Here is a 15,481-nt window from a genome sequence, read left to right as displayed (position 1 = left end):
CTATTAACTTTTAAAAATTTTGTTACTATTGTAAACATTACAGTTAGCATTTATCGCATTCTCTAACAAAGAGCTTCGATTCTTTTGTTCTATTTCAAACGGGTTTCCGCCTGCTTAATCGGGCCGTTACTTTTCTCGTTTGAAATTTTTTACATTCGTCATTTAGGGGCTTTTAGAAGCTGACAATGCGGTATGTGTTTATGCCATTGTTGAAGGCTGTGTGTTGATCTTTATTTGTTAAATTGTATGTCATTTTGGTCTGTGGTGGAGAGTTGTCTCTTTTGCCATCATACCACATCTTCTTTTTTTAATCTAAAAACAAATATCAATACAATTGGTACCATGTTAATGCTCTAACAAGTTTTTATGACAAATATTGCTAAATATACAAACCTTCAAATAATTGTCTTTAAGGGACAAATACAACGCCTCGCATACTTCTGGTACAATTTTACTGATGGTGGACGGGGAAATTCTAAACGAATAACTGAGGCTACGAAAACTTTCACCTATAAGATAAATACAACGAAATATTATTAAGATAAATTCAACATAAGATAATATATATTTATAATAAAGCAAGAAAAAAAGTTTTTACAATTCATATTACCAACAAAACACTTATGGTTTAAATGGAAACAGAAGAATGACGGTCTATGTAATGTATGTAACGAAGAAGAAGATTATAACCACTTTTTTATTTCTTGTAGATTTTTAGAAAAATTTTGGAAAAGTATTTATGAGTTAATGATAAAATCAAATTTAAATTTTAGAGTATCGTTAAAACAATTAGTCTTTGGATATAAAATTTTTGACAAAAATTATTTTGGTCTGTATTATTTCCTAACAATTTTAGGTTTTTCTAAATACAAATCATATTATGTATCTAATCAGAAATTGACAAATGTAAATGTTTATCAAATTTTTATTCAAGAATACATTAAAAGATATAACGAAAACAGGACAATGAAATTTAATCCATTACTGAAGTCACTAAAAAGAAGTTTAGACGATTGAATAGAATAAAACATAATGCATTAAAATATTGTACAATTGTATTTCAAGAAATTTATACATATTATTATAATATATACATATATACCAGCAGCTGATTACTAACCTGGGTAAATCAGTGGAATATAACAGGATACATCAAGAAAAGCTTGGTTTCTTGGTGTAACAATGTGACAAGCATATTTGGTGAATAAATATATAATATATAAATACGTAAAAACAGGATTTTTTTTTAAAATTTACTTATGGATACTATCTTATGATCATAAACAAGCTTCTGTCCAAGTTTGGTAGAAATCCAGGATAGATTGAGAAAGTTATTAAAATTTTAAAAACTTTAACCACAAAGTGAATGTAATGTTTCCTGGCAGAAAAACTAAGTCCATTTATAAGTAAAATACGGAAACACAGGAATTTTTTTTTTACAAAATTTACTTCTGGATACTATCTTATGATCATAAACAAGCTTCTGTCCAAGTTTGGTAGAAATCAAGGATAGTTTAAGAAAGTTATTAAAATTTCAAAAACTTTAACCACAGAGTGAATATTTGTGGACGCCGCCGATGGGATCGCTATGTCTCACTTTTTCGACAAAAGTCGAAGGCTCGACAAAAACCAAAGAATTCAATTTTGGGTTTAAATCAAACTTAGATTAATTTTGGACCCTTTGGACCTGAATGTGAACCAATTCGAAAACAGAAATACACAAACATGGTAACAGATTCAGCATATTAAAGAACCCAAAGAATACATGATTCTCATCGAAATTGAAATTGGTCAAGAAACAAATAATGTATACAAAGTATTGGTGTTTGTTTGGCTCCTAATTCATAAACAGTTTGGGCCATAATCACCAAAATCAATTCCAACTTTCCCTTTTTGGTTTGAAATCTTGTATAATAATTTCATAGAAATCCATGGATTTATTTTCAAGTTATGGTCTGGAAACCCCGGAAAACTTTTTTTTTTAACCTTTATTCCTAAACTGTTAGGGCAATAACCCCAAATTCAATTCATACCTTCCTTTTGTGGTATGGGACCTTGTGGTTTTATTTCTTTGAGATCTATACACTTATACTCAAGTTATTGTCTGGAAAACATATATCTACAGACCACAATGACGACATATCCACACCATTATAAAATGGCAAAAGTTATACAGTCTATAAAAACTTAATGTTGACCACACTTCAAGAAAAAAGCCAAGGTCAGACAATCATATTCACATTACAATCATTCTGAGCCTTTATATAAACTAGATCATTTTAGAATTCTAGATCTATTTAAAGACTTGGCAGCCAATCAGGTAATCAGCAAGTCCAATGAACATTTCTGTCATGTAATTCCTAAGTATCATTTGTGTCAAGTCTTGTTTAAACTAGCAAAGAAGTTTCTGTGACATTTAAAACTCAAAACATGATGTTGAAAGATACCAAGAGATGGAAATATAAACTGTTGACACAGAGATGTGTCTTGCATTTTTTGATGGTATAATGCAAATGTTGAAATTAACTTGCAATATTTAAACTTGTTATCTATGCAATGAACCATGACTGACGGTTCACGGCAAAATAAAAACACCATGGAAATGATAATGCTTATAAAACTGCATACCCAACACCATTGACTTATCAATTGGTTCCTTGTTAAACTGTGAAAGTTTCAAAGTCCATGAACCATGATAAAGAAGTGGGACCAAATAATCTCTATGAAAATGAGACTTGCAAATGCCAATACAACTGCATACCAAATATCAGATATTAGTCACTCATCTTAAACTGATCTAATCACAAATCACATGTAAATAATGCAAAACATTCAATCAATAAACCATGACTGAGGCTGGAGCTGAACAATCTCTCTGGAACTGAGATTTGTCAATGCTTATACATCTGAATACAAAATATCATTGACATACCACTTATAGTTCCCTTTCAATTGACCTAATCACAAACTTATACATGTAAACTAATTAAAAGTTTTAAGTCGACTATGACTGAGGGAGAGAAGCAAAATAATCTCCTTAGAAATAAGATGTTTCAATGCTTATATAACTGCATACCAAATATCATTGACCTACCACTAGTTGTTTTCTTTAACTTGAACTTATCACAATCAAATACATTGTTGAAGCTGCTGCTTATGGAAAAAGCATGCCCAAGTCTCGCTTTTTCAACTTCGTCCATACCATACAATAAATCAGCTGTGTGTTACCCTTGACCACAGAAACCTCTTCCCCCTTTATTTGTCATTCAGACTCAAATAAAATATAAGATAGGTTTTCTCAATTAAATTTTTATTTACCTATTTATTTATATCATTATCATGCATCATAGATATAAAATACCCAAATGAAACCAGACCCATTCTGCTCCATCAAGTGTGTACAAATACCAAAGAAATTGTAATAATAAGTTGTTAGTCCCTTTATAAGTAAAAGGAGGAAAAGGATCTGCATCATGGGTAAGGTATCACTGGTTAAATATTACAATTATACAAAATAACTGACAGAGCTGAGGATTTTTTATAGTTTCTTGATACCAGTTCCCAGACTAGCTGTTTAAATAGAATTTAGAAAATCAATTCTGTTCTGAGATACATGTCTTAAATTTTAATATCCTTAGGTCTTAAAGGAATATTTTTTTTGCTCAATATTAAACTTGGTGCTTTCCAATACTTTTAAATACCAAACTTAAAATAAATTTATATAATTCCATAAAATATATGATTCCTCAGTTTGTCACATACGAAGAGGCATTTACAAATATAACAAGGAATACAATAGTAAATACTAAGATAAAAAATGCATAAAAATACATGAATCAAATTCATTTATGAGGCATTTATTTACTGGGTTATTTAAATAAACTAATATCGTGATCTGTGCAAAAATTATTAGATCACCAAGGAAATAGTTAACTGCATTTCATTAAACATTTATAACCCCAAGCTCTTATACTGTATATAAAGTTTCTTTATAATTCCTTCCAATTTCTAACCAAAATCAATTCTTTATATCAAAGTAGGATAGTTATTTAACAATACATGTATGATATAAGTATTTTTTTAAATTATTTTCTTGGAACCAGAACTTTTTGCCCAGGAAGTAATAAGTAATTATTTCATATAAAATAAAAAGAGGAGATATGATTGCCAACGAGACACCTCTCCACCAGAGACCAAATGACATAGAATTTAACAACTATCAGTCACCTACAGCCTTCAACCATGAGCAAAACCTATACTCATAGTCCATATCCTTTAGGAAATGTGCCATAGTAAGCAAGTATATCATCTGTTTGCTCATCCGTCTACAACTTCCAATCACAATTAAAGGATTAATTTGTTTTTGCCTAAACTTTCAAATAATCTTCAGTATCTGTTGGCATTTGTGTATATTTTTTTCACATCTAAAGGTTCCCCAATCGAAGAATGGACTTTTCCATTTATAAAATTTTATTACTCATATTGAAGGATAGGTTGGTTCAGCTGATAAGAACATAGATTTAGTTAGAGGAAGATTCTGCATTTATAAATCTTGTAATTTGGTCAATCTTCAACGACCACTTCAATATTTATGTTCATTCATTTTTCTATTTTATCCACTAAGAAGAGTTAAAAGCATAATAAATGTCTGATCTCATTATGTAAATTTATATTTTGAATTGCATGTATAAACAAAATATATAAAATCAGTCATACTAAGGCTTGGTATAACAAGATTTGACAGTAAAAACAAATAAAATCACATAAAAACCACTAAAATCAGATAAAACAAGATAAAACACAAATTTTGTTATAGCAAAGCCTTGTAAAATTTACATTAAAGCTACAGTGGTAATATATATCAGTGTGAACCCCAAATTTATTTTTGAATTTAAGTCATTAAAATTTTGTCATAATGAGATCCAACTACTAAAAACATGATTAAAAACAAATATATTTGAACCAAACTATCCTTCACATGATAAAATAGTGGTATGAGAAGCTTCTTTCCCTTTTTTTCAAATACTTAGGAGGTCCATACATTACAATTGAGAACCCCAAAATTTCATTATAATAAAATAAAATAAACACAGCCATTAGATACAGAAGATAATCTGAAAGTTTAAATGAAAACCTTCCAATAGTTTATAAGCTGTGGATGAGAGATGATGATGGACAAACAGAAAGACAAATCTTCTTTAATAACCTTTTTATGCTCAACATAAGTGCAGATGGGCATGGGATTTGGTCCTGCCCTGGGTCATATCAAAGAATTGAAAATTGGTATTTGATGCTCCCCTGCTAAGCATTCAGCAATTAGTAGGAGCAAAGACTGGTCTGCTGGAAGTCAGAATAATGTGTTCAGGTAGGGTTAGATGTCTTGTGCAGACTTTTACATTATGAACTAGCACATTAAAAAAATCTTGCATTTTTAATTATCCATCCATCCTTCAAAATCAAAACTTCTTTTACAGGATCCTGGTTATACATGTGGAGGGGGGAGGTAATTGTTTAGAAGCTGAGTACAAGCCTCAAAAATTCAAACACTAAAATATAAATAATCATAAATGAGAAAAAATATAGAAATCAATCACACAAAAATGAGAAAATATGACAAACTGCAAAAACTATGTAATTATTTTCACTTGAGTGGTCTCAGATGCTGAATAATGCATTTATAATATATAAACAAAACCAATAATTAAAACTGACAGCCATTAATTTGTATGAATGTAAAGAATGCAGAGTCAAAACAAACCATCTAACTAAACATTTTTATTTCTAGTTCATATTGCACCAAAAACTCAGTACTTAAAATTGTTTAATAGGGGATTTGTTTTATTCCCTTTAAGTGTTTGGCCATCAAAGTACTACTTAATAGGTTTCTAACCAGAAAAAATCATTTCACAAAGGACTTATAATTCTTAACCAGTGTACATAACTTAAAAAAATATATGTAAACTGAAGCAAGTCTTATGGGTATCTTGTGAAACCATACATCATACCTTTGGGACCTCTCAAATAACAATACTTTCAGAGTTTTTTTTATATTTCTTCAATCACAAAACAATAATTGAATGCAAGAAAAAATAATGAAATAAATATTTATAATTTGAATAATAAAGCATTAAAAATTAATTGCATTTATAATTCATTCTGCTTATAAGAATTTTTTTTACAAAAGATAGCAACAGTTCATCCAATGGTTTGCAGGATTGTAGTCTGAGGATTTTACCATACAAGGAAAGCAGCAACAGCAACTCTTTCGACTGAAAAAGAAACAAAGTTAAATTTCAATTGTTGATCCTTAATTTTAAAATAATCTAACGGGAATAAAGAAACAGACATCAGTGTATGTTAAACAATTTGTTTATTACTTATATTGATTACTCAAAAATATACAGTATCAAAAATATGCGATTTTATTGTTATCTCCCCTTCATATATCTTCTTCAGATCTAGTATCTGCTTTAAAGGGTACATTATTTTAAAATGAAAAGATTGAATACTGATTTTTTTTTAATTGTAAATTAAAAAAAAATATATATATTGAAATCTACTTAGTGACATTCATCACACTATAACATAAACACATTAAAGTTGTATGTTGATGAATAAGTTCTCACCTTATAACAGCTTTATCCCAGCAAGTAAGCCAATGGAAACCTGATGCTTACCTGGAATATAAAAGTAGTCAGTTAAACTAAACTTTCCTAAAAAAAATTATTACACATGTACTAAATTTAAAATTGCACTAGGATAACAAAAAATCATGGAAAAAATATTTGGTATTCTGAATTATACTCAGTTTTATATTTACCAAAAAAATTTAACCGGTATCTCATCAGTGTAAAATTATTTTTTTGGTACTAAAGAACCTTATGAAATTGATTTCGAATATTATATTACTAAAAAGATGCTTGATTACCTACCAACATGTTAACAATATCAGACATCCAAGTCTTACTCCCTACACCATGAAAACATCATCATTATAACAACCTAAAAATTAAAAAAATTAAAAAATAATTACTTGTTTTACAGATCAATCTGTCTCTTAAAGAAGACTAACAAAATAATGCTATGTTTCATTTATTAAAACCTGTTATACATTATCATCTTCACTATATAAACTTAAAACTGCTAGAGATAGAAATTGACCTTGTGCAAGTGCACGTATATGTATAAGACAATGATTTTGGAATATTCAATTACAAACTCAGATGGTTTTGTTCTCTTTTGATGGTTCTTAAAATCATTTTCATAACAGCGTAGACAACCCCAATACTTATGTTGGTAATAATACTAACTCAATTACTGTAAATTCAGAAACTATTGCAATGTTTTTATTATTGCTAAAAATGCAACAATGTTGTATTGGCAATAATTTAAACTAGCATTTTGAAATTTTTTATATGAATTAAACAGGATTTTTCTCAATATCGCAAAAATTAAAATCGCATTTTAGTCTAAAATTACAAAATCGCAATTAATGAATGGTTATTATTTATTTTGAATTTATTGAACCATAAAATTAATTTTTGACTCTTCACATTGAATAATCCGCGAAGCATAATTTTATGGTTCAATAAATTCAAAATAAATTATAGCCATTCATTATAAATAAATTTCTATCAAAAATAAGGCTCAAAGAACTTTTTATATTATTTATATTAACCATAAAAACGTACACGGATGTTGGAGTATGAATATACGTCAGAGTGGGCGTGTCGCCATAAAAATTGACATTGAAAATAAAAGTAATACTTTTAACCAATGCAATCAGAAGACAGTAAATACACCAAATTTATTTATTAATAATTGCACGCAATAATTTCTGAATTTACTGTACCTTTAACTTGTTTGCCATTGGCTATCGATAACAGTGATTTTACGCTCACTCAGTCTGTCAGAGGCCTTCCAATAGGGATTTAAATAGAATAAAAGAGCAAAGTACATGTAGGCACAAGAGAAGAAAAAAAGAAAATAATTATTCAACATTTAAATCAACACACAAGGTTTAGTCCTCTGCTAGTAATTCGTACTATTTGATGTAGGCATTTAGAACCTTTGGCGACCCCAGTTTAAATGTCTATAACACATTCAATGTGACAAGTGGGCGTTACAGACAAACTTTCACCTTATCTGACCCAGTCAATAGATAACATAAGAGCGCCAAGAAATCGTTGTCCACGCTTTTATGAAAATGATTCTATATCAATTCAATATTCAAACAGTTACAGACTTTGCATAAAAATTTGTTCGACCCAAATAAGTTTACAAATTCTTTAATAACTTGCATACAGTTGGTTTCTATCCAACACAGCTCACTCGATACCAGACAGAAAACAAATGTAAGACTAGATACTCTAAAAATCAAACACTGATAGAAAAGAACCCTTAAAAAATAATGTTAAATGCCTATATATATATTATTACCATAAAATTTGTGGAATATATAAACTTACCACATATTTTTCATGGTAAAGCCTCAGACTTGGTGAAGATTAAATTGACCATCTCCCTTAGAGCTGCTCTCCCGGCTGACAAAGTGGCTCTCCTCATCATCTTAACATCTTTTTTTTTAAATATAGTTTCATACATTAAATATATCAGATGCATTTCCAATAAATCCCCTTTCTGAAAATTTCAGCAAATCAATTGTTAAAGACCCAAGATTTCTCCCACCCTGCATACTTATTATCTAGAGCTCTGCTTACATTTATTTTTTTTTATTACAGAGCTCTAAATAATAGTCAATATTAGCTAGTATACATCTGATATTAAAAAAAAATGTACAAACATGAACATCCAAGTAGATGAAAATCCTAACATTGAGGGAATTTCAAGTATGTGGAGTTAAACAGGGGTATTACAAATTGCCTCCCTTTGACCCAAATTTCACCCTGTTCGCACTCCACATCCTTGTTATATTAAACAAAATAAATAAAATAGTACAATTAAAATTAAAAAAAAAATTGATAACAAAAATCTAAACACATTTCAATAAAATATTTCGTACTGATCGGCTTATGGTGGTCCTATAAGTAGTTCAACTACTGTATCACTAGCCTGTCAACACTGAGAACCCTCACATGAAATATGTAACTTCATTCTTAATTTGACTAGGGTTTGACCGTTTCCCTGATGAAGGTGATGTTTTCGCCAGGCACTCTGGCTGTCTCCACAAATAAAAATTTACAGCCAAAATTATAGTAAATCATGTTAAAGTGGTGTTTAACACCAAAAATCAACCAATCCAATTTCAACAAGATGTTCTTCAACTATGCCTTTTGTAAAATTATTCTTTAAAAAATATCACCTTGGTTACAAACCAAAATCAGCTAAAAATGACAAAAAAAGTGCAAAAAATATATTTCTAACTTTTTAACTTCGTAAATTCCTCTGCATTAGAGCACCCTTGTCACATATCTTAAAGATATTAAAATTAACATGAAAGAAAAGGTTGTTAGGGGATATATTTATTGCAGACCATTATTCATCTTTTTAGTTTACACTAGAGAGGCATTTGCTATGGTAAGGTATTTTGAAACGTTGCTAAAAAAAACAAAAATAATTAAAATTTTTGCTAAGAAATTAAGTGGGAATATTCACATCGGCAGATTTAATTGCATTAACTACATGTATAAAGTAACTTGTAAAATTTGAAAGTATCTCAAATCCTAAAATAACAAAAAGATGGCAAAAATATATACATTACAATTTGCCAAAAAAAAAAAATACATTTCAATAATTGAACATTTTTTTTTTCTTTTTTCTTTCTTTTTCTTTTAGATTATCCATTCTTAAACTGCTGGAAGTGTTTTGACTAGACATGAGTATAAACGGAAAATAGAAAGAATTTTTGTAATGTCAAATACAAGTTAACCTACAACTTCCAATCTTGTTGAAAATGGAGAATCTTTACATATTTTTTTTTTTTTTTGTAAAAAAATTATAAACATTTTCTCAAGCATACACAAAAATAGTCTGAATTACATTCTTTACTGTTGCAGTTATATCACACAACCATTTTATGCAGCCACAGTTATCTGAAAAAGAAATATACATTACTCATGAAAATTGAAATAATATTTAATGCAAAACAATTATAATTAACTGAGCATTACAATTATAATGTATAGAACATTTCTGTTTCTTTGTTATAAAGTGATTTGTTGACATAAATTTTAAAGTACCAGTATTTCTTAGCAATAAAAGGATGAAAAACAAGTCATTGGCTGATGTCTTGACAATTATCTTTTGAACATTGTTTTATAGCTATATATAGTATATCAGGCTATTAACATACTTGATTGAATTTTTTAACATTTAGTCATGTTGAACCTTTATAGCTAACTATACAATATAGGTTTTGCTCATTGTTGAAGGCATAGGGTGACATTTAGTTGCAAACCTTCCATCCTTTATGGGTGGATTTTACATAGATAAATAAAATCGTATACTGTGGATTCATTTATTTTCGTGGGTATCAATTTTCGTGGATAGAGAAAAAAAGACGTTTCGTGGTATATGTAAATTCGTGGATCGCTGATTACAAAAAAAAAATCAATCAAATACGTAATTTGTGGATTTCTTTTTGATTTAGATCATATAACCTCCTTGGTTTGATCAATAATAAAACAAACAAAAAAGAAGGAATTCATTGAAAAAGTTTTGAATTGTCAAAATCCTCGCTTGGTCATTCTAGGTTAAAGTGTTCATTGAAAACTTCTATTACAATAATGGACAGAGACAACTAATTATTTGTTTGTTTTACAATTTATAAATTCTTGTCGGAATTTTATAAGGCATTCAAAACACTATGATTGAAAGCTCATTTCCCTTATCACGATATAATAAACAGTCATAAAAGTAAAAGGTGTGAAAATACATGCACCTGTCATAAACAATACACCTTATCGCTATTTGTCCGCCATTACTGGACATCACACAAGTTCCCGTAAAATTTTGACGTCATAATAGAAAATGTCTGACCCCACAATGGAAAAGTGATTGTTGTATGACGTCAAAAGTTCTAGCGGGACAGATTCTCGGGTCAAGCGGGAATAGCGATAAGGTGTATACTACCTACGGGCAATATCCCCGTACTTAATCCTATTGATTCTTAATCACCAGTAAACCAAACTATGACATGGTAATTAACAACTTGCAGTTATTTTTCCATGAACAGTTTTAATCAATTTTAAAAAGTAAATTATCACTGCTATTCGATATATTTATTATTGATTGAATCAAAATACTTGTATCTTCTTTCATTAAAAACATGTGTTATGTTACAATGTTTATCTCTAGTCAACACTATACTAGAACTGCATAACATAACCGGAAATAAACATCCGACTCCATACATATTTCTCTGGATTATTCTTCGTTGAATTCTTAAATTCGTGGTTCGCTGTGACCCACGAAACCCACGAAAATTGGTATACCACGAATAAAAATGAATCCACAGTAATATAAGCAAAATGAGGATTTTAAATTTGATGTATGCCTTTTTGGGCTTTTTCGTTACATTTGTTTGTTTTTATAGTGATTAAGATGATAACACAATGTTGACTGCTGTACCCCTATTTTTGACATTTTTACCTACTGTGTCTGTTTGTTTTGTTCATGCATCGTTGTCAATATAATGGAATTTGATGCAACTGTCATACAAGTGAGAGGTTTAGCTAGCTATAAAACCAGGTTCAATCCACCATTTTCTACATAAGAAAATGCCTGTACCAAGTCAGGAATGTGACAGTTGTTATCCATTCGTTTGATGTGTTTGTTTTTTTGATTTTGCCATTTGATTGGGGACTTTCCTTCTTGAATTTTCCTCTGAGTTCAGTATTTTTGTGATTTTACTTTTTGCATCCACATCATTTGGTCTCTGGTGGATACCTGTCTCATTGGCATACATACCACACTTACATATTTTCATATATGGGGACAACTATAGATAACAAAAAAAATGAAATCCCAAGATTTCGCATTATACATTACACTTTTTGACTTCCCTTATATATCTTTACATCTCCTTCTAAATTGTTTATTCAACTATAAGTAAAGAAGACATTAATATGCAAGATTTACATTTGTGCCTAACAAAAATCTTGGGCTTTAAAATGCTCTTGGATGAAAAGTTCATAAATCTATGTATTGATTCTTACCATAAAAGTCAGCTCCAATGCCCACTCCCAGCTTCAATCCTTACAGACAAGCTGTGATGCTAACCTGAAATATAAAATGATAATTCATTAATAAAACCCTGTAACTTAGAAATGTAAAATCTAAAATTTATAAAAATCGAAAGGGAGCTCATGTCAATAGATATAAACAATTCACCACAATTTCTTGCAAGTTGGTGAAAGCATTCTTGAGTTATTGTCCGAAAACTGGAAAACCCCCCTTTTTTAATGAATAAAACCCCATAACTAGGAAACATAAAATCGAAAATTTATAAAAAACGAAAGGGAGCTCACGTCAATAGATATAAACAATTCATCAGAGTTTTATGCAAATTGGTTAAAGCGTTTTTGAGTTAATGTCCGACATGTTGACGACGGACGGATGGACGGACAACGGTATACCATAATACGTCCCGTAAACGGGCGTATAAAACTATTTAAAAGGTTCTTTGTTGGTATTATGTATGTATATTGAATAGATTGAATGATTGGTTGTTGGTTGCTTAAGGTCCAGTGGCAAATCATTAAATAGAAATAGTCTTAAAATGTGTTATATATGTCAAGAACATATGGATGAGACAGCAATCCAACAAGCCAACACATTTTTATGTAAACAATTCAGATCCTAAACTTTACTCTTATTTGGTTACTGATATAATAATAAGAGTGGATTCCTGTAAAACATCTTTTAAGTGTTCAAATCTTGTTTTTCCATAAAATATTTATAATACATTTGAGTTTTCCAAAACAGGACTAACATACTGGTACATACCTTTGTATTAGCTGTATAAGACCACCAAGTCTTATTCCCACACCATGAAAACATGTCTCAGAAAGAACCTGAAATGAAATTATATCAACACATTATACATTTAGTAAATCAATTTATGTGTTACCGATAACCTAAAATTTACTAAATATTGTTCTGATTTCTTATTGCAGGTAGACAATTGTATAAAATCATTTTTTTTTTAAATCAATATAAAAGATAGAAAAGTAAAAAAACGTCAGATTTAAATTTAACTGCACAAAAAATATCTGAATATTTTACAAAGTTATCTCCCATTGAATGCAAAATCGTGTCTTAAATTGTACTGGTCTTATCTTGAAGTTTAATGACTATTTTTAGGATTTACTATTGATATTTTAATAGAAAATCTTGTTCATGTATCTTGTATCTTTAAATACTTAACTGGTAAATTAATTCATCAATGGTGTTTTAAATGCAATATTTCAGAAGGGTCTGTTATCTTAAAAGATTTGGCTAAAATAAACTTGCCTTTTCTATTTTCATGATAAAGAGTCAGACTTGGTTGAAAATTTAATTGACCATCTTCCTAAGAGCTGCTATCCTGGCTGATAAGGTGGTTCTTCTCAATATCTTATTGTCAATCTATGTTGTGTCCATTTGTTTTTTGAAAATAAAGTAACATACATAAAAAATATCAGATGCACTTTCAATTAATAAACTTTTTGAAAAATCGTAATTATTTTAAGTGACACATAATTTTTCCCACCCTGAATTTCTATTATCTAGAAAACATCTGATATGTAAAAAAGTGCATAAATGTGAGTATCCAAGTAAATAAAAATCTAACATTGAGGGAATTTCAAGTATTTAAAGTTAAACAACGTATAATAAATTACCTCCCTTTGACCTAAATTTCACCCTGTTAGAACTCCACATCTTTGTTATATATAACAAAAAAACATAAATAGTATACGGTAATCAAAATAAAAAATAATTAAATTACAAAAATTCAACACATTTCAATAACATATTTAGTGTGGATGGAGTAATGGTGGCTGAATGGTCAAAGTAGTTCAACTACTGTATCACTAGCCTGTCAAAACACTGAACCCTCACATTGTAGGTGTGTTTAACATCAATCTTAATTGACTAGAGTTGCCAGTTTCTCTGTTGAAGGGGATGTTTTCACCAGGCTGTCTCCACAAATAAAAACTGGCAGCCAAGATATAGCAAATCATGCTGAAAGTGGTGTTAAATACCAAAAAATCAATCAATCTACTTTCATCAAGATATTCTTCAACTATGCTTCTTGTAAAATATTCTTAAAATAATATACCCTTTGTTATAAACTCGGCTAAAAATGACACAAAGGTGAAAAAATATATTACAATTTGCAAAAATAAAAAACATTTCAATAATTGAACATTTTTTTCTTTTTTTTCTTTTCTTTTCTTTTTCTTTTTTTTAGATTCTCCATTCTTAAACTACTGGAAGTGTTTTGCCTAGACATGAGTATGAACAGAAAATAGAAAGTATTTTTTGAAATTTCAAAGACCTATTAACCTACAACTTCCAATCTTGTTGAAAATGGAGAACCTGTACATAATTTTTTTTTCTTTTTGTAAAAATTATAAACATTTTCTCAAACATACACAAAAATAGTCTGAATTACATTCTTTACTGTTACAGTAAAATCACATAGCCCTTTTATGCAGCCACAGTTACCTGAAAAAGAAATATACAGAATTAAACGTAATTGTCAAAATCTGAAATTTGAAACAATATCAAATGCAAAATAATAAATAACTGGTCATTATAATCATGATTCATAAAACCTTGCTCTTACTTTGTTTAAAAGTGATTTGCTGATATATTTTTTGAACTACCAGTCTTTATTAGCAGAAAAGGATGAAAAACAAGTCAATGGTAGATGTCTAACATATTTCTTTTTTTACATATTGTTTTTTTTTTGTATTGGTTCTTACCATTAAAGTCAGCTCCAATGCCCACTCCCAGCTTCAATTAATACTGACAAGCTGTGAAGCTAACCTGAAAAATAAAATGATTAGTCATTCAAGATTGTTTAAAAGGATCATTTTTGATATACTGTATGTATATTCCATATTTTGAATGATTGATTCATTTGATTGTTGGTTGCTAAATGTCCAGTGGAAAATTAAATGAAAGAACCTTAGTGAGCGCACTCACATACCCCACGTCCCCACATTGTCATTGGAGAAATAAAATAAGTGTAAGAAAAAAAAAATTGTATCAGAAAAAAAAATTGAATCATAATTTCCTGTCAATATGCACATCTACATAGTATGTCCTTATTATCTACACAGTTTCATGAAATTCTGTTGTGTGGTTTGAGAGGAGTTGCAATGACAAAAGGTCGCAGTAGTATATTGGGCAAATAAGTTCAAAGGGGCGTAACTCCTGGGAAAAAAATTGAATCGTAATTTCCTGACGATATGCACATCTACATAGTATGTCCTTATTATCTGAAAAGGTTTCATAAAATTCTGTTGTGTGG

General features: G+C 29.4%; 1 long non-coding RNA gene across 1 annotated transcript; it reads right to left on the bottom strand.

The window, feature by feature from the left end:
• Nucleotides 1-9,041: 9,041 nt before the first annotated feature.
• LOC127703295 (uncharacterized) lies at nucleotides 9,042-13,045 on the bottom strand. The gene is made up of 3 exons (XR_007982896.1): nucleotides 12,967-13,045; nucleotides 12,177-12,240; nucleotides 9,042-10,052 (listed from the first exon to the last, which is right to left on the bottom strand). It is a non-coding gene; the product is annotated as an uncharacterized LOC127703295 (long non-coding RNA).
• Nucleotides 13,046-15,481: the final 2,436 nt, after the last annotated feature.

This window comes from Mytilus californianus, unplaced genomic scaffold (assembly GCF_021869535.1).
Source record: "Mytilus californianus isolate M0D057914Y unplaced genomic scaffold, xbMytCali1.0.p SCAF_5, whole genome shotgun sequence".
In the NCBI taxonomy this organism is placed as follows: domain Eukaryota; kingdom Metazoa; phylum Mollusca; class Bivalvia; order Mytilida; family Mytilidae; genus Mytilus; species Mytilus californianus.
The sequence above is the reverse complement of the archived record's forward strand: the minus strand, read 5'-3'. Positions and strand labels throughout refer to the sequence as shown.